This window comes from Hermetia illucens, chromosome 1 (assembly GCF_905115235.1).
Source record: "Hermetia illucens chromosome 1, iHerIll2.2.curated.20191125, whole genome shotgun sequence".
Classification (NCBI taxonomy): domain Eukaryota; kingdom Metazoa; phylum Arthropoda; class Insecta; order Diptera; family Stratiomyidae; genus Hermetia; species Hermetia illucens.
In genome coordinates, this window is record NC_051849.1 from 167,569,906 (window position 1) to 167,589,018 (window position 19,113).

General features: G+C 39.9%; 1 protein-coding gene across 1 annotated transcript in view; it reads right to left on the bottom strand.

Moving 5' to 3' along the window:
• Window positions 1-4,723: 4,723 nt before the first annotated feature.
• The window catches only part of LOC119656080 (CUGBP Elav-like family member 2), a 417,181-nt gene continuing 402,791 nt past the window's right edge, over window positions 4,724-19,113 (bottom strand). Inside the window, exons 12-13 of the transcript XR_005249992.1 lie at window positions 5,578-5,753; window positions 4,724-5,512 (exon numbers count right to left, since the gene is read on the bottom strand). The gene's annotated coding sequence lies outside the window, so the exon portion shown is untranslated. The remainder of the gene's footprint in view (window positions 5,513-5,577; window positions 5,754-19,113) is intronic.

Sequence of the window (19,113 nt, forward strand, 5' to 3'; positions counted from 1 at the left end):
ATAGAAACGCCAACATATTGCCAGAGAAAAATCATTCTATTATCTCAGAAGCGGTTACTCCCATTGGTATGAAATTTGGTAGAAAGATGATAGTAGTAAGTAAGTAGATGAGTAACATAGTTCCAAGTCTTATTTAACTGTCCCCATGCAAAAGGGGGATGTCGACTTTTTTCACCAAATATAGTCATGTAGGATAACAAATGAAAGGTCTCGAGGAGTACTTTCCAAACCTAACATCAGTTCTAACACTTGATGCAAACGGGGCAGTGAGGAGGCTGGAAATTGATCATTTTTTTCCCAACCAGCCGTTCCGACTCTTTTTGCGGCTGGGGCCAAGTATGTTTGTGGCGGTATTTATGATAACGTTCCTCAGGTGATTGTGAAGATCATTTTTTTATGCTTCATCTCCAAGATCTCTACTGACTCCGGTTATTGCGGCATCCATTTCCCTCTTATAAGTGTCGCGGATGGCTGTGTTGTGGATGGATTCAGTGTTAACTCTCACCTGCTTGTCAGAAGGGATTGTAAGTGGTGTTGTTATTCGGGCTCGCAGCGCCATGCCAACGAGATAGTGATCCGCACCTATATTGGCCCCCTATATGTTCTGACATTCATCAAGGCTGAGAGGTGACGGCGTTCGATCAACACGTGGTCAATTTGGTTGAAAGTGGTCCCGTCTGGAGAGGCCCATGTATGTTTGTAGACCGCTTTCCGCAAACCAGGTACTGCCAACAACCATTTCGTGTTACACTGCTAACTGGATAATGCGCAGTCCGTTATCATTGGTATCGCTATGTAAGCTGTGGGGGCCAATGTATCGCCTGAATACCGGCTCCTTCCCTACTTCACTGTTGAAATCTCCAAATATGATTCTGATATCATACTTGGGACAGGTTTCGCGGGTCCGCTCAACTGCCTCGCAGGAGGTATCCTTCTCCGACTCTGCAGTCTCCTCTGTAGGGGCGTGAACGTTAATGAGGCTTATATTTCTAAATTTGCCTCGCAAATGTGGCTTCATAACAAGTTATCAGCCCTACCCAACCCCCAACCTGCAGGACCAGTTGTTACAATTTGCCCCATTTTTAGGCGCAGGAGACTCGCCTCCATCCTTTTCCGGCTGCAACTTTTCGTAAAGAAAGAGCTCCCAGCGGTCACCACGTGGAGGTGGAGCCGTTAGTAGAGCTTTTGGTGTTGGTTCAACGGGCGTTTCCCAGGTCTTATGCTCCATCGTGGGTACCAATCCACGTTTCGCCATGGGACCTATACTACCCTTTGACCACCCGCAGAAGTCACACAGTATTACTAACATCACTTTACTGTCTGCCTCTTTGCCTGTCCCTCAGAATGTTTGTCTGTCACGTCTATTATCTCAGAAGCCAAATATTCGCTTTCCCAAACTATGTAACATAGCTAGTACAGTCATATGCAAGAACACATCAACGAGCCTATTCCTAGAACTACGTTTAGGTCACCTTTGTCTACTTTGATAATTTGGATATCGAGTAACTCCACACATTCATCCTCAACTCGCTTTATTTATTTTTTGTATAATCTCCACGTTGTCCCAGGAAGTGTTATGGCCGTTATCTACTATATGTTTTGCGACTGCAGACTTGACACACTGTAGTGGGTTTTTTGTCGCTAGTTCCGCATCTTTGGCATGTTCCGCGAATCATATGTTTACCAACCACTTAGTCTGCCCTATATATTACTGGGGCATTCCGGGCATGTGATCAAGAGAGATCCCACTCACCTCCTCCTTGGATTTCGGGTCCTTTGCGCTCCTAAGTCGAGTTTTAAGTTGCGCATGTCTACTTGTTGGGCAGCCTCTATTTTCAATTCTTTAAGCGGATTACGGACCCTGGGCCACAACGAGGTGTATGTTATGTTCGGTCCCACTGTTGTCTTTTCATTGATGCCTAGCAATGATGTCAATTGTTTCCTGTTATTGACAGTGTGTTTCTTCCTTACTATAGCGTCTATAATGTCGGTGCTGTATCCGTTTTTTTTCGCGGTGTCTTTTATATAAGGCAGTTCTTTGATATATGTATCTCGTTCTGGTTAGGGGGATGTTTAGCATTCTATGTACCATGCTGCGGAAGACCGCGAATTTATGCTAGTATAAGTGGAACAAGCTGCTGATTCGTTGGCCTATATACCTCAGAAAAGGCGAGGGAAGTAAGGAAGCTGTCGCTTGTGAAGCGAGACCTCGTACTCTCTGCACATGGTAGCAATCTTGGGAAAGAGAATTGAAAGGTAGACGGACCGCGCATCTCATGAAAGACGTGCAACCGTGGTTCAATCGAAAACACAGCGAGGTTGACTATTTCCTAACCTAGCTACTCAGCAGACACGGGTATTTTCAATATTACCTGCACACAATCGGGAAATCACGGTCGCCCAACTGCATTTATTGCAAGGACGTGATGGATGATGCCTGTAACAACTTTTTTTTCTACAGAAGGTGGGACTGCCATTGCTATCACCTTTCGATGGAAGGGTACCTTTTGTCCCCGGACACCATAATTGAGACCATGCTGCAGAGCGATTCTTAAGAAGAAAAAGAGGGAGATGGGTAGGAGAGATGCCAGGGTAGCTGAGGTTCCCTGAATCTATGGGGTTTAGCTCCTATACTGAATAGGCCTGGCCTGGGGTAATGTGTCAAACGGTTCCGGGTCAGAGTCCTGGACGCCGTTTTAGCCGGGAATCTGTTTTTCTTTTCTCTGGAGTTTCCCAAAATTGTATAATAGTCGACCTATTATTTCTACTTTTTATTAATAGCCTCTCTTTCTAATTAACCCGTGCTTATCGTTTAATCGCCGCCAAATGTAATGCTCGGTGAATAGGATGAATCTTAAGATTTAGGTATAACGTCTAACGAAACACTTCATTTCAATTTTCAGTTCATCGACATCGCCTATGGTCCTTGATTGACATATGGCTTCCGTTCCCCTTCTGACTTTAGCTCAATCCAATTCTCCCTAACGCTTTGAAAACCACCTTTGAACACACATTCAGAAGACATTTTGGTATTTGAGACTTCGGTAGCTATTTTCCCTTCCCCATAATGTGATTGTGCCCATCATGCCTTCATAGCTTTAACTCTGTTTTCTTAGAGTAAATTATTTACTATCACCTGCTCCCCCTTTCCCCGTTTAGAAAAGAGCCTACTTAATACACCAATTCCTCCTACGTAGACTGAAGTTAATATATATAATAGGGTGTGTTCGCAAAATTACCTTTTCAAATCCCGCTGTCGTTGTTTTCTATGACGCTATCCTGTGAATTTATAACAAAAAATAATAAATCTGAAAACCGAAAGGCAAACCATTTTAATAAAAATGTCATTTATTGTGAACGTCTTTTTTCTTGTATATCAATATATAATCTAAATACATTTTGTACACACAGCCTTCTTTGTTCTTAAGATAAAGAGATTTTTTGTCAATTATTATAGTTGCAAACTTTCAAGGGATGCTAGCAAAATGATCTTACAGGCTTACCAACTAAAACTTATACTGTATCTGTCATGACCGCCTCTGTCTTCATCTAAATATTACGTGGAATTCTTCGATGTGAACACAATTTGATTACTAAAAAATTATATATTCTGAAAAACAGATTTTGTGCTAAAACCGTAAAATTATCATTAAACTGTGCAGATTTCCAGTGAAAAATGAGTATAACTTCATTCATGATGGACGAAACGACATCAAGTTGAAAAATTCACAGAAGATAACAATGAACAAATTATATTTTCAGGAAAAACAATTACTATCTAAATGGCTTTAAGGCGGATATAGTCGAAAGTTCACATGCTACTTTTTAATAAAGAAGCTCCATCAAAAAGTAACGTACTCAACCGCAATGCAATCTAGGTGGGAGCTCGTAAAGCAAATATATTGGAAACCTGTTGATTGCTCTATCGTCGGAATTGCAAATATCATGCAGCGAGTGTCCTTTCTGAAATAATAACGTTAATAGCTAATTGACGAATATTATTATGTAATATCAGCGCATGAATTGCAAATTGAAAATTGGTTACGATCTGATTTTGATGTTCGTGATAAAACTTTATGAACTTCGCCCCATGAAATTTTGTCGCGGCGAAATGGCGGTTATGCATGATTCACCCTCAAGTTCTTTAATAAAGCCATTTTATAGTTTACTATCAGTTTTATTACAATTCATGGCTCCAGGACTATCATGATTTTCACTTGTGTTTTATGGCGGTATTTTGAATTAGGGACGTCATGGAATCATTCCGTGAATATTTACTGCACATATTGCAAAATTTGTTCCACATGTTAAGTGAAATTGCAAATTCCGATTTGTTGGAAGCGATCAACAGTGTTGTGTGGGAGCAATATGGTAAAATTAGACTAACTAGGTTTTCACTTCAGCTATGGCACTGGACCGTAAATCAGATGAACTATTGGCTGGTTTTTGCTGTGGTCGACCAAATTCGATTAAATCAATTGGGGGAGAGGAAATGAAATTATCGTAATAGTGTAAAATGAACCTGAACTGAATTTCGAATAATAGCTAAATTCAATTATCAAACTGGTTCCGGGGCTAAACAAAAATATTATTCGAAAAGCCAAATATGTGTGGTCATCAGGCCCTTAGGACCCAAAATTGTCATTTTTAGATAGTTCTTACTCATTCCGAAACAGTTGGTAATAGAGAATAGTCCGGCTATAACCAATTAAAAGAATGCATGTAAATATAAATAAAAACTATAAATTTTCTTTATCAAATCCAAAAGAAACATATCCAAGCCATATGCGCATATATCGGATATAGAACAATTCATTCATTTTAATACGTTATTATACTTTTCACTTTGTGAGACCCGTACTTATTCTCGGTCTTGCTCATCGTCCACATTAATATAAAACAAACACAAAAATAATTCGTGGCAAAATAATACAAGAGCAAAAAGAGGAAATCGGACAAATATAAAAATAAACATAATACATAGAAATTAACACATGAGGACACCTCTTCGTCTCTTTCAAAATTCGTCCTCCGTTTCGAAAATTAATGAAAATGCCAAACATAAGCCTTTGCTCGTTATTATATCAAGACATTGTCAATACACCGTGGCACATAATTATTCCAATTTCCAATTTTATTACCATTTTCATTTAATCCGTTCGATATTTTTTGCGAATAGGAGGGAGTTATTACAATGATTGATTAGTTTCCAAAAGGTTTTTATCGATTCCTTTTCAATAAATAACGACTGAATTTTACTCCCATTATAATTCGCCCAATTACTGATTTTGTTTAAAAAAGAACAAAAATGATAATATTATCTTCACTCAATTGTCCCGGTGTGAACGTCTGGATTTTTTTTTATGCTTGCTAGTTTCATTTTCAATGATTTGTCAGTGCACTGAATATAATGTCGACTTGAATCGAATCAATTCGTCCGAAAATGTGTGTTTAGCCTTTCATGCATCACCACTTCTGATTCATTTCGTATATAAACATTGAGAAGGAATTCCTTTTTACAAACGAAAATATTCCTATCATTTTTGAAACATTATTTTAATGATTTTTTTCTCTTACTATACACAGAGGAAGCGCAGACAGCTCGTACTACTTATTCAGCTCCGCAGTCACGTGAAACTTATTTCGTCAGTAGTAGGATCAGCTACGGTGGCAACAATGGTACTTCTTATCTACCTTACCTTATAGTTACGCATTTTCGTAAAGGTTGAATGCTCTATTAACGGAAAATTGATCTGAAAAGAAATAGAAGAGCGGAATATGTCTGAGTGCCTATTGTAGCCGGATGAACTTGTAAAAATTGACAACATTCTCCATTTCTAAATAAAGAATTATTGAAAAACTGTATTAAACAGAAAATTGAAAGCATTTTACAAACTGTCTAACTACGATTTACTCACCGTTAGTGGGGGACCTGTGGAGACTGCCACTGACAAAGCCATTGTGGCCAATTTTCTCCCTAAATTTTTGTTTTTTATCTTACACAGATCCTTCATCAATATAATTCTAAAACCAACCGCACGACCCACACAATATAGAGCAAATTGCAGCATCTTCAGTGCGCTCTCGCACAATGAAACTGCGCGCAGAGGATAGTGCATACAGGGGCGGAACCCCCGTATGGTGAAGGGACTACAGAGTGAATCCCACCTGCTAGTAACTTCTCCCACTCCTTCCAAGGAACAGGCGGAAGGAAGGGAAGCCAGAGACCTGAAGGGAACTGACTTGATGCCAGTTCGCCAGCCAATTATGGTGCTAACTGGAAAGCGGACGAATGCTTTGCGGGATGAGATGAGATCTTTCATGGATGAGAACATGGGAACTGCGGTACTTCGAAGTACGGTTTTTCGCAGGGAAATCAAACACGAGGAGATTGAGTATCTGGCGGTACGGTGTGGGGAAACCGCGCGGACTGCCACATACGCTTCTAACTGTTTTCCACTACACAATAGACTAAGTTTATGTTGAAAAACATAAAGATTGGTCAAATCAACCTGCAGCATGCCAAAGCTCGCTCCTACCTATTGGCAGCGAGAGTGACAAAGCTGCATTTTCCTAGTGCAAGAGCCGTGGGTTCGATTTAACAGAATCTGTGGCATTGGATCAGTAAAGGGGGCTAGGATTTTCTACGACGAAAGACATAAGACAGAGAGCTTGCGTCCTGATATCAAGATAATTAGAGGCAACTATGTTGAGACAGTACTGTTCCCAGGACTTAGCTACAGTCATCATACAATACCAGATAAATGGCGAGAGGAAAAACATCGTAGTTGCCTCCGCTTATTTACCCTATGATTCTTTGTATCCTCCACCGACGCCAAAGCTTAGGGATCTGGTGGTGTATGCAGAATCAAGTGGTCTTGAGCTCTCACGTTACGGTTGCGATGCGAATGCTCAATATATTTGTTGGGGCAGTAGCAAATGCAATCCAAGAGAGGAGAAACTATTTGATTTCATCACTTCAGCTGGTCTTATGACTGCAAACGTAGGGTGCGCCCCTACGTTCTTGGGACCGAGAAGAAGCAAAGAAATTGACCTAATAATCTGTACCTCTAAATTGTTAGAGTTGATTACACACTGGCGAGTGCTAGACGAGGTCTTACTGTCAGATCACCGATGTCTAGAATTCAATCTGGCTATTGCGGGCGAACAGTCTGCAGTACCAAGACGGAACCCTAGGAAAACGGATTGAGCAAAGTTCAGTGAACTTCTTGGCAATAAAGTACAGTTCCCTAGGCGACTAAGGACTCCTTTGGCGCTGGAAGATGAATTGAAAACTCTGAACTGCACACTTTTAGAGTGCTATGAAGAGGCTTGTCCTATTTCCCGAGGTCAAAGAGGTAAAACGGTTCCTTGGCGGGACGGAGAACTGCAAAAACTCAAGAAATCAACCAGGCAACTTCTAAACCGTACTTGTAAAAGTTCTTGCAGCCTCTTCAACACGGAAGTGCTGCAAAGGGAACTGGAACACTGCGAAGCGGTTGTTACCCATGAAAGGGTGAGAGCTGCCATACTGTCCTTTGAACATTTCAAAGCACCTGGCATGGATGGCATCTATCCGGCAATGCTAAAGGATGCTATGGAGCATTTAGAGCAAACTCTAAGAAATATTTTTCGACGATGGCTTTCTCTGGGCTACTTGCCTTGCTCTTGGCAAAAGGTTATTATTAAGGTTAGACTATTCTAATCCAAAGAACTTCAGACAGATCAGCTTGACTTCATTCTTGCTGAAAGGTTTGGAGAGACTGGTGGAGCGGCACCTTCGTGAAAACGCACTTACGTCACGCACTTAGTGAAAATCAACATGCTTACTAACGTGGAAAGTCCTGTGCGTCTGCTCTTCATTCTTTGGTCACAAAGATAGAGGATGCAACTTTAAATGGTGAGTACGCGATGGAGGTTTCCGTGAACATTGAAGGGGCTTTTGACTGTGCGCCTTTTCAAAAACTTTGTGATGCCACCAGAACGCATGGTGTTGATGATGCTTTAATTAAGTGGATCCATGCTATGCTAGCGCAAAGATTGCTTTGCACTGAGGTGGATGTCGATCGCTACCTAACTGCAGAAGCAACGAAGAGCTGCCTCGAAGGAGGTGTGCTTTCGCCACTTCTGCGGAGTATGCTGATCATCTCACTACACTATGCGAACTGCAAAATTTACCAATACACGCTCAAGCTTATGCTGATGACGTGGCTGTGCTTGCTGCTGATCGGGATCTTGGAACAGTGTGCGGGAATATACAACCTGCCATTGATGAGCTGGTGCCTCAGACATGGTTTGTCAGTTAATCCAAATAAAACCACAATGGTTTTATTCACAAAAAGGAAAATACTGGCAGGACTTTGCCTCCCTGAGGTGAGGGGTACTACCCTTCAACTCTCGGAAGAAGTGAAATATCTGGGAGTCATTCTAGATAAAAAACTTCTTTAGAACAAACATTTAGAGGTAAAGATGAAACGATCTTTCACAGCTAATCGGCTGTGCAGACGAACTTTTGCCTCGACATGGGAACTCAGGCCTCATGTGGTAATGTGGATATAGGTTGCCATCATTAGGCCGATGTTCGTATATGCATCCGTAGTGTGGTGGGTTAAGGTGAGACAAAAAGGTTTTCACCGTAAACTAGCCGCACTGTAAACAACTGTGTGTCTGGATATCACTGGTGCCATGAGCGCGACATCCGGCGCAGCTCTAAATGCACTACTCAATTTGCAGCCCCTGGATATATTTATTCAAAGCACTACAATGAGAGCAGCTCATAGGCTAATTCGATTAGAGCATTGGAAGAGCTACTGGGAGGACTGAATCCAGTTCTTACAATGTCTTCCGATTCTCGTGTCCCCATACATCTGTTTGGTAGAAGATATGAAGTTACCCTGAAGCGTTGAAAGAACTGGGAAGACCCAGAGGAATGCGTGGCAAGATATACGGAAGTCTTCTACTCCGATGGCTCAAAAACAGAAGAGGGTTCTGGAGCCGGAGTCTTCCTCTCGGATAAAAACGAGAAGTGGGTTTTTCCTTTGGGACAATATGCAACGGTTTTTCAAGCCGAAGTTTATGCGATCCTAAGAGCGGCAAACTGGGTGTTTGACAAGGGGTAGAAGGGCAGGAGCATCGCAATCTGCAGTGACAGCCAAGCTGCCTTGAGGGCGTTTAGTAGTCCCTTGATCACCTCGAAAATCGTTCAGGAATGCAGAAACCGTTTGAACTCTATCTCTAGATCCAATGCGTTGGAACTACTCTGGGTACCTGGTCACTGTGGCACAAAGGGAAATGAAATCTCGGATGCTTTAGCGAAAGAAGGGTCAATCTCCCCTATGCCGTGACCGGAGCCAGCAATTGGAATATCAGTAGCATTGGCTAAGGCTGTTTTCAAAAATTGGGAACAAGCTTCCCATAATGACAGGTGGCAGAACCTAAATGCTGCTCGACACACCAAACTTTTCCTTCCAGAACCAAACATACGTGCAGCAAAATTTATCCTGTCCAAAAACAGGAGGACTTGCAGGTGTATTGTGGCCATTCTGACAGGCCATAATTCACTAGCGGGGCATATGTTCAGAATAGGAATTACTCAAGATGATACGTGTCCCTCCTGCAATGAGGAAACGGAATCCACGGAGCATTTCCTATGTGAATGCTGCACCTATGGACGCATCAGGCATCAGATCTTTGGTGCCGATGTTCTCCAATTGCGACGGGTGACATCACATCCACTAACGGAAATCCTGCGATACGTTAACGAATCCGGCATATTCCGTTAGACGGGGGTGGCGAATACATTGGGCCAACACGGCCTAGGTGATCAGAAGGTGTAGCTTCTCCCCCATCATACACACAACCGCATTGATTCATGTTCGGGGCAACCAATCATTTTTGCTCGATAATATATACCTACATCTGCTTTCCTATACCGGAAATGGACTGGGAACATGACAGGTCACATACCTCATATCGAGCCTGAATCGACAAAATGCTTATTCATAGTTGCAGTCTAAACTGCACTGGGGATCTAGAGCATTTAAAACGTGCGTTGATCAAGGCATTTATTAAGAAGCTTCAGCGAATTTTATAAAGTTAACAACAATAACAAAAGTCCAAATATTTCACTTAATTTCCGCAAAATAAAAGACTGCTCCTTCCTATAATACAATAGTAAGTGCTGCTATTCTTATCTTGAGCACTTCCTGAATAGCGGGAACATGGGTGTATATTCAAATGAATTTGAATTCGAAAACATTCCCGGAAACCGCCTCTAGCACCCGTGACTACGACGATATTATCCTCGGTATACAACTCACTGATTGAACCACCGATAACAGCAAATGACTTCAAGAAAGCCAACTAACGACTTATTAATCAACCCGTTAAATCCTGGCTCTCCCAAAACTAATTTCTATAAAACCGCCAATCCGACAATCACCCGTTCAATATAAAATTAGGAAAAATACTGGAAGGAAATCAGATAGGTTACCCTACGACTGAGCGAAATTGCCAAACGCAATGATATGTTGTCAAAAGACATCTCATACATAAGATGCATGACCAAGTCAAACTGAATTATTCCGGCACCAACTTCTTCCAAACAGACTCCCTGGCATGATTTCATCAATAAATTTTATCAAATCCGAATTGATCGAAAATTGCAGTGCTTATTGCTTAAAGCTAAAACAAAAAGTCGATAGAGCTTAACGAAATTCCTACAATCATCCTGAAGAAATGATCTGCAACCATTAGCCCTTGTCGTCGCTCTGTAATAATTCTTTGCTTAACGCCCACTTCACTTCGTCCTTTTCACAACCCTCTACTTGCAATTCACAGTGAATCTCGCTAAAGCTACTGTTATCTAGGACCCAACCAAGGTCCTTTAAAAAAATCGGTGGCGTCATAGTCTATACGTTCCGAAAAATATCGTGCACGGTCAGGCCCGTTTGAATTTATATTTAGATAGACGTTACTGAGACTGAAGAAGAGTTTCTCAGAACGGGTACTTCAAGTAATTAACCCCCTTCGGACCCCCGCACTCTTCCTCTTCGCATACAATGTCAAGACTCATATCAACCTCTGGAAACTCCACGCAACCATACTTGGTAAACAAGCCGGAATACCGGAAGCTCGCGCTTCGGGTATAAAGGTTTTGTGTTCATCTTATGTGAGAAACTTCAACGCACATTTTTCTGTCCGTATATAGCTACAAATCCAACATAATCCTTCATATTTTCCAAACTACGAGACATACGTACATATTACAGCCATAGATATCAGGCTCACCCTAAACAAACAAACTGCCTATTACCGAATACTGTACACATATATGCACGTATATAAATTGATCGTACCCATATTTCCGATTTACTTCTTATATCTATTTGAATTAGGCACTACCCGCAAAGTTCATTAGCACGCATCTATTATATACCTACATACACACATGTCTGGTTGGCAGATAACTAAAAAACTAAAACAGAATAATTCTTTGCGACCCCATTCATAAGAACTCATTTCGTTGTGGTATTGACGAATTGATATGTGATGATGACGTCATGCGGGTTGTAGAGTGCACGAAATTCACAAAAAATTGTAAAGTTTCAGTCCCTATAACTTTGTTAATAATAGTTTGATTTTCTTTAAACTTGACCAAACTGTGCATTAAGTTCATCATTATACGTATGCCAAACTTTGTACTTCTGGGATGAACATAAGGAGGGGGGGTGCCGGGCAAATTTCTAAAATGTGGAAATATACTATTATTAACTTTATTTGTGCAGATATCGGAACCGGATATATTTTGAGGCCTAGATTTCGTAGAGGTGCACCACTGTGATTTTTTTCAGATTTTTCGGTTGGATAGGTTCTGAGAACGAGACCTGTTACACTTTTTGTGGGTCATATTTTGAACCCTCACTCCCCTATGTTTCATCTAATATCAAATATTGAACCAGATTCGAAAAGTACTAATTGAGACCTTTCATTTGATACCCCACATGGCTACATTCTGTGAAAAAAAAATTTGCACCCTCCATTCACATGTATGGGGAGCCGCCCTTAAACTTAACACAAGATGGCGCCACTTAATGCATGTAAAGGGATCACCAGATTACATACTCCCACCAATTTTCGTAACAATCGGTCTAGCCGTTTCCGAATAAATCGGGTGTGACAGACAGACAGACAGACAGACAGACGGACAGACGGACAGACAGACACCGTCTCGATTCTAATAAGGTTTTGTTTCACACAAAACCTTAAAAAGATGTTACAGCCCCTTTAGCACTAATCTACTAAATTTTGTATCAATTGGAGCAACCGTTTTTGAGATAATGACTGTGACAGATAGACAGTAAAGCGATTTTAATAATGCTTCGTTTTACACGAAAATTAACAAAAAAAAAATTTTAAAAAAAAACCAAAATGTCCACAAGTTTATACGTAAAATGCAAAATTCCGATCTTCTAAAACTTAGCTTAAGGGGGGTTTTCGTGTAAATTTCCAGAATATAGATGTATTTTGAGGCCTAGATTTCATGTAGGAAGACCAGGTCGATTTTTTTCAGACTTTTTGGTTGGATAGATTCTGAAAATGCAACCGGTTTCACTTTTGGGCCCCCACACCCCTATATTTCACCCAATATCAGAAACAAATTCATTTTCGAAAAATACTAGTCTATTACTATCGAGCCCTTTCATTTGATACCCCGCATGACCATATTCTGAAAGAAAATTATACCTTCCTTTTGCATGTATGCAGAGCAGAAAATGACGTCACTTGCTATATGTAAAAGGATTTATAAATTACACCTTGTCACCAAATTTCGTGACAATTGGTTCAGCCGTTTCCGTCTCGAGTAAATCGGGTGTGACAGACTGACAAACAGTTTTTGTTTTACACAAGACAGTAAACAGGAAGTGCATCTGAAATATTCTATGTAGAAGGGGCATTCAATTGAAAATAATTGTCATTATCAAAGCGACATACAGTATGCAAAATTCGTATTCGTACACCCATTTTTTTACCTATTATTTGTTATTTTTAAGTCAAATATAACATTAAGAGATAAATAAATTGTATATTATTATAGCAAATGAAGAGGTTAATTCATGTACATAATAACAAGTATAAAATATATTTTAAATTTAATAATAAAAACAGTAATTCATATAAAACTCAAAACAAAATTCGTATTCGTACACCTACAGACTTCAAAAAATGTGCTAGAAATATAGTTTTAGTACTTCGTGGGAAATCCTTTTTGTTTTATTATTGCTCTAAGCCTATTTGGCATTGATTGAACTAATTTTTGGGTTAAGTTCGGTGAAATATTTTGCCATTCGGTCTGCAAGGCAGTTTTCAGGTCTTCTTTATTCCTAATACTGTAATTTTTTAGATTCTTCTTGAAAATAGACCATAAATTTTCTATTGGGTTAACGTCAGGACTCTGTGGAGGCGTGTTTAAACACTTTCGACAATTGTAGAGTAGCCAAAGCCGCGTGTGAAGTGCCGTATGCTTCGGATCATTGTCCTGTTGAAATATATACTTCCTACGAATTCCTAAATTTTGTGCACTCTGATGTAAATTAGTTTTAAGAATTTGCACATATTGCTTCGCGTTCATTATTCCATCAATAAAATGCAAGTTTCCAACATCAGAAGCTGCAAAACATCTCCAAATCATCAACGAACCACCTCCATGCTTAAATGTAGGAAGCATGTTTTTTGGATATAGCCTCGTATTTTTTTCTCGCCATATACGAACCCGTCCGTCCGACAACTTTATATTAATTTTGCATTCGTCTGAAAAAATTACTCGTTTCCAATAACGAAAATCCTTGTTTAGATATCTTTTTGCAAAGTTTAACCGTTTTCTTCTATTGACATTATTGATAAATGGCTTAGAAGCGGGAGTCCGGCTCTGTATACCGAATCTACGCAAATAATTCCGAACACTTTGGGGTGTAATTTTAATTTGGAACTGGTTTTGCAAAAGTCCTGCTAATTTCACTGCACTTATCGTGTTATCCTGTCGAACAACACGCCGAACAAAGGATTGGTGTCTCCTTGACAAAATTAATCTGTTTCCATTTCTTTTTTTCTTCTCGATTCTACCAGACGAATTGTAAATCTTTACTACAGATTGAATTGTCGAGTGACTCCTATGCATAATTTTTGCAATTTGTCTCAAGGATTTACCATCCTTGTATAGCTGTATCACTATTTTACGATCACTGTTCGAAAATTCACTACCTTTTCGACTCATTTGGAAAATTTGTTAAAGAATTAACTCTTTATTTGTAATTCCCAAAACACTTTAGCTCGAACTGTCAACCACACTTTTTCAAGAATTTACCGTTAGAATTTTACAGTGCAAAATGATTAATATCGTACAGGGATTGAGTTCAAGCCGCTGGTCGGGGTGTACGAATACGAATTTTGCTTCGATTGAATTTGGAAATTGTTCTCTTGAACAAACGGATGTAAATAAAATTTAAGATTAATGTTCTATAACAACCACATACATATTTATGTAAAAAATTGTTATATAAGATTGAACGAATTCTCTATCATTTCTCAGAAATAACCCAAAAACCCGCAAAATATAGGGTGTACGAATACGAATTTTGCATACTGTATAGTGGTGCCAAATGTCACGTGCTGCATTGGAGTAAAATTTCAGAAGAATTCGACGTTGAAAGAAGTTACTGGTAAGGTTGCAATTTTTGAATGATGCTCTTTCTTCTGCTTGTCGGTGACACCCTTCAACGGACTGTGATGTCTTCCCCGAAACACCTCGTCTACTAGGATGATATACTATGTTTGTATGTTTGTTGTATGTATGTTTGTTCTCTCACCACGCCATGGAAATAGACCGAATAATTTTGGAATGAATGAAGAGAAGGAAGTAAGTATCCTTTATTCCTGTGGATTTTCAAAGAGAGGCAGGCAGAGTTGCACTGAAAATAAACATCATCAAAAGCAAAGTTCCTATCTGCATTGATGGCGAGAACATCGAAGTCATTAATCAATTTTAATACCTAGCAAGCATTATTTCTGCTGACGCTGGCACCGAACTTCATCTAAACCGATGTGCGCGTTTTGTCCAAAATTTGGAAACGCAACTACCACGACAAAAGCATTCAGTTGAGGCTGTCTCACGCCAGTGCTATTAGGGGGAGGAGGAGTACTTGAAAAGAGACCGCGACTATTATTCTCCGAACTTATGTCTGAATCGTGTCGTTGGGATATTTTTGCCTCAGAGAAATGAAGATCTTCACCGACTAACTGGCCAGATACCTGTAGACATGTTAATTATAAGATGGCAAAAATCCCACTATCTCAGGATGGTCATCGAGTGAATCGCTTTGGAACCACCTGACGTAGAGCAGTGAAGAAGTGCAGCTTCTCGGAACATCACATAGGGAGTTGAGGCACGTTGTCAGTCAACAGCATGCGTAGGTGAGATTAACACGTTATGATTTACATAGCTTCCATGGCTACCATATAAAGTTTATAGATTTACAGCAAGGGTTTACTTTACCCTAAAATAACTTTCTTATTGATAATGCATACATTTCAACCAAACTTTACATTATATTCTCAAGGGAGGTTTATTAACATTATACCAACTTTGAGTAGATATCAGGATGGATAGGATTTTGAGGAATAGATATCACACACAGGGTCAAGTATTTTTGCGGCTTTGAATGGTGTCTGCATTTTTCAACCTCGGCTTCTCACCCTGGAAAGTGAATATTAAAATTAAGAATTTCTTTGAAAATTTGGAATAATTTGACGACCACTATGACTATATCCAGTTAATAAAATTTCACATCCCCCCTTTAACACATTTGAGAAACCTTTTATAATTAACAAAGAATAATGCCACCCAAGGAAGAGCTTCACATTTCCAAAATTTCCACCGAATTTTTCGTCAGTAGGTATAAACGTTTCCGATCAAAGCGTTTATAATAAATAGGCAGAACATCCCTCTTAAAAGGTTAAGAAGCTAAAGAAGAACCTAACGAAGTGCATGAATTGTTTTGAACGAAATCTCCGGAAATTAAGTTTGCCTCCGTGCTGAAATTCAGCAAAAGGAAATCTATGTCGGGAAAGTCACTTCTCCCGAGCTTCGTAGTGCAAATAGTCCCGAAGAGCCCGGCAATTTATTCTGCAGTCGAACTACCAGGCTGCACGATTCGATCGCCAACAACGCTCAACCTTAGTGAACTGCCAAACGATTTTCCGCTGAAAAAAGTGTGTGAATGGCACACTGTGGCTGAGTGCTCACTACCTGAAACTGACGACAAACAAAGGAACATCAGCATCCTTGGCGGAAATAATAGTCGTCTGGCTTCGTATCGTAGGTGTAATGCATACGCTGGAGTCAAAACAATGTGGCAGTTCCCTTCAAGCTTAGGCTAAAAGCCGAAAACTGAAGCTGAAAGCTCAATCTTACAAGTGCAACATTTCATGTTTTAAACAGGTTTCAGCAAACAACAACGATAGCTTTGACGGTATTCCTCATAAAAAGTGTGCTAGATATAACGCCTTAAAGAAGCCCGGAAAGTCACTGGCAAGCGTTCACGTTTCCTCAAAAACTCTTCTATGCTTAATATATTAGCCGAAAGGCAAAGTTTATTTGCTATTTTAATCTGGTTAGACGGGTACACACCTAGGGGTATCCTATCTGATTGAACTTGAGTGCTAGCCAAGTGAAGAAACTGGGGGGCAACTTCGTCAAATTGTGAACATAATGTGAATAATGAGGTAATCAATGCAGCTGTTGTTGTTTTTCGAGAAAATTCACATATCAGGCTTCGTTTTTTGGTAAGAATGGACGAGTTCTTGATCCCACCAATAATTAGATTATGTATCATCCATATATACAAACCACAAATATGTTAGGTCAACAAACTCGCCGACACAAAATATTATGAGGTTGGTTTTGAAAGAGATCAAAAGGTTAGGTCCAAAAATAGGAAAATGGGCAGTGGAAAACAGAAGAGAAGTCATAGCCAGACTCAACGAGATCGGGCGGATAAAAAATGATAAAATACTGGTACCCTTCGACGTAAAAGCGCTGTTCCCCAGCATGTCCTTGAAGAAAGCCCTATATTTGTTCGAAAAATGGATCGCAAAACACAAAAACCCAACGGAATGGAGGAAGAAGACCATCTGTTTAGAAAACTGGTTCTAAAATGCATGAGTGAATTCTATCGAACATTCAGAAATGAGTTTTATAAATCAACCTCCGAGGCAGCAATAGGCAACCCCTTCTCACTGCTGCTATGCGAGTTATTTATGGAGAATCTGGAGAATGAACTCAAGGAGGCTGGCACACTCTCGAGATTCTGGATCAGCTATGTGGACGATGTACTAGCAATCATTAAAAGGGCAGAAACGGAAACGACCCACCAGAAACTCAACCGCTACAGGATTAAGTCAACTGCTACAGGAAAACTGCTAAGTAGAGCAGTCACTCGGTGAACGAGACAGTCTACTCATGGCTCTCACTTCGTGAACGCCACTATGAGAAGCAAGATCGATACTGGATTTAAATAAACAAATGACATATATAAACACGGCTTTCCATCAACTTCTGATATCAAAAAGCAGCTACATAAACGTAGATTCCGGGTTACCTCAACCAGTAGACGATACTTATTGACCATACTATTGGTTAAGGATAGAAAAGAGTGTACCGATAAAACAGCATATACAAAATTTCCTGTCTGGACTGAGACATGATTTATATAGAGCAGACCACGGTCCACATAAAGAAGTCAGTCCAAAATTAAACTCCACGGTTTGAGGAGCAGGGACATTTAATTTTTGCAAATTAATATCTGGATGGTAGTGAAAATAGTCCTGTCGATGGTGATAATTATTACAAATCTATTTTAAATGAGATGGGATGATATTTTCAAATATTTTTCCCAGAGTTTAATGTAAACATTTAGAAAGTAGAGCTTCATCGTAATCAATAGCGCGACAACCGAAATTCGCCCCCCCCCCAAATTTCGTCACCTTTCTTCCTTGATTTTAAATTATTTGTCTATCTTGTTGATAATAAACCCGATTTCTTTTGTTGCAGTTTCCATAACTAGATGAGTTACTTTGGTTTCAGATACTGAGCCTGCCATAATGATAATATGATCCGAGTATGTTGCCCAGTTGTACATATTCTAAAGTTATGCGTAAAAACAGTGAACGGGAGGCCGCTTGATTTCCTCAAACTCGGGTTTGCGTTGAAGCCCAGTGCTAGCTTTTCCTGGATGTTAACCTTGGATTTTATGTTACCCACAGTCAGCTTCATCATTCGCACTAGTTTCAGTAAGATCTAACAGCAGAAGTCTACAAGGATCCCGTGGCCATCGATGCTAAACTTCCAGCACCTTTTTTACTGAAATCAGTTCTGAAACAATTTTTCTATCCAAGCAGTGGAAAACCTCTTTAATTTCCACAGGGGAGTTTATCTCCATTCATTTATAACGGAAATATCATGTTTTTACACCAGTCCTCATGTCAGTCATCTTTCATGAATCCATACCATAGCAATCAACTTGTGTAGGAAAGTAGACAATGCGTTCTGGCTCGTCTCTACAGTTCTACCGGGATCCCATTTATAGGAGGAGTTTGCTAATCCTGAGTAGGCTTGCTTCACCCTTACTTAATGATGACGAGCGTGAATGAACTTCGTGCTTTTCTGTGGTTTCTGAGATGAACATTTAAGCGGAATTATCCACTGAAATGGACCTCAACAACTCTTTGGAGTATTAAATCCATCTCGCCTTGATACTGTCTAGGTTACTAATAACGTCTCCTTCTTTGTTTCCACTGCGATTTGTATCCTTACCTCAAACGTTTCACTATTGTGTATGGAGAATATACGTCAACCTTTCATATAAAATCGTCAAGCTTTCCAATGATGTTATTATTATATCCTTCTTGTTTTCCACAGCACATTTCGTTCACGAATCGCTTCACCTCTTCATATTTTCCTTTCTTCACTCGAGTTAGTCTTTATATGCTGCGCGAGCGATATTTTACCCTTATTAGATAGTTGTCTGACCCATATCCGTTTGTGAACTATGTCAATCT